Source organism: Suncus etruscus, chromosome 5, assembly GCF_024139225.1.
Source record: "Suncus etruscus isolate mSunEtr1 chromosome 5, mSunEtr1.pri.cur, whole genome shotgun sequence".
NCBI lineage: Eukaryota > Metazoa > Chordata > Mammalia > Eulipotyphla > Soricidae > Suncus > Suncus etruscus.
Genome location: NC_064852.1, coordinates 80234783 through 80236984, shown reverse-complemented (window position 1 = coordinate 80236984; position 2202 = coordinate 80234783).

Sequence of the window (2202 nt, the reverse complement as noted above, 5' to 3'; positions counted from 1 at the left end):
AAATCCAAATGGATTAAAGACCTTGATATCAGACCTGATATCATATGGTAAATAGAACAACATGTAGGTAAAACACTCCATGACATTGAGACTAAAGGCATCTTCAAGGAGAAAACTGCACTTTCCAAACAAGTGGTAGCAGAGATAAACAGATAGGAATACATTAAGCTGAGAAGCTTCTGCACTTCAAATAAAATAGTGCTCAGGATACAAGAGCCACCCACCATGTGGGAGAAACTATTCACCCAATACCCATCAGATAAGGGGATAATATCCAACATATACAGGGTATTGACAGAACTTTATAAGAAAAAACATCTAATCCCATCAAAAAATGGGGAGAAGAAATGAACAGACACTTTGATAAAAAAAAATTTCAAATGGCCAAAAGGCACATGAAAAAATGCTCCTTTTCACTAATCATCAGGGAGATGCAAATCAAAACAACTATAAGATACCATCTCACACCACAGAGATTGGCACACATCACAAAGAATGAGAACAATCAATGCTGGCGGGGATGTGGAGAGAATCCTGTCTAGTCCAACTTCCATGGAAGGCGATATGGAGATTCCTCCAGAATCTGGAAATTGAGCTCCCATTCGACCCAGCTATTCTATACAAGAATACAATACAAAAACCCCTTCCTCAGACCTATATTTATTGCAGCACTATTCACAATAGCCAGGCTCTGTGAACAACCAAGATGTCTACAGGCGAATGGCTAAAGAAACTGTGGTACATATAAATAAACAATGGAATATTATGCAGCCGTCAGGAGAGATGAAGTCATGAAATTTTCCTGTACATGGAATCTATCATGCTGAGTGAAATAATTCAGAGGGAGAGACAGGAAGATGCAGAGTAGTCTCACTCATCTATGGGTTTTAAGAAAAATAAAAGTCATTTTTGCAACAATCCTCAGAGACAATGATAGGAGGGCTGGAAATTCCAGCTCACTCCATGAAGCTCACCAAAAAGAGTGGTGAGTGCAGTTATAGAAATAACTACACTGAGAACTACCATAATCATGTGATTAAATGAGGGAACTAGAAAGCCTTTCTAGAGTACAGGTGGGGGTGTAGAATGGAGGGAGATTTGGGACATTGGTGGTGGGAATGTGACACTGTGAAGGGGTGTGTTCTTTACATGATTGAAGCCTAATCACAATCACATTTGTAATCAAGATGTTTAAATAAAGAAAAAAATGTTTAAAAAAATTACTAATAAAATTATTTGAGAAGATTCCCAGAAAATAGAAAATTATGTTATGGATTTGTAGCCAGAGATTAAAATGAATCTGTGTCCTTTTTATTTTTCTAGAGAATTAATATCAAATGTATAGGCAAGAATAGTTTAAGAGTGTTAAACTTGTAGTCTTATATTTAAAAATACTTATTGAGATATTATATTTCTAATTTCATAACATTAATATTTAGATAAACAATGTGACAACCAATACAAAAATTCTGCATTAAAATAACCTTAGAATTTTTATGTTCCAATACTATGGTCTCAATATAATATTGAGATATTATATTTCTAATTTTATAACATTAATATTTAGATAAACAATGTTACAACCAATACAAAAATTCTGCATTAAAATAACCTTAGAATTTTTATGTTCCAATACTATTGTCTCAATATAATATTGAAATATTATATTTCTAATTTCATAACATTAATATTTAGATAAACAATGTTACAACCAATAAAAAAATTCTGCATTAAAATAACCTTAGAATTTTTATGTTCCAATACTATGGTCCCCAGGTCACTTCTAATATCACTCACCACCTTCATATCCACCATGCTCCTTAGAGACAGCTTTTTAAAAAAATATAAATTCTTTGAACCACCGTGAGATATTTAGTTACAAAGTTGTTCATGATAGAGTTTAAGTGATACAATGTACAACACATTCACCAATTCAAGTTTCAGACCACCAATGACCCGAGTTTCCTTCCCATCACCGTCACCCCACCATCCCTCTCCCCTGTGTGTCTCTGTGGCAGACATTCTCTCTCTCTCTGTGTCTGTCTTTCTGTGTCTCTGTCACTGTCTTTCTCTGTCACTGTCTCTGTCTGTCTGTCTCTTTCTGACCTCTTTTACAATATTGTTACCAAAAGGATACCATGCATATCACTTTATCTCTTTTCAGCACCAAGTTCTTGTTTAGAGTGATAATTTGCAACTATC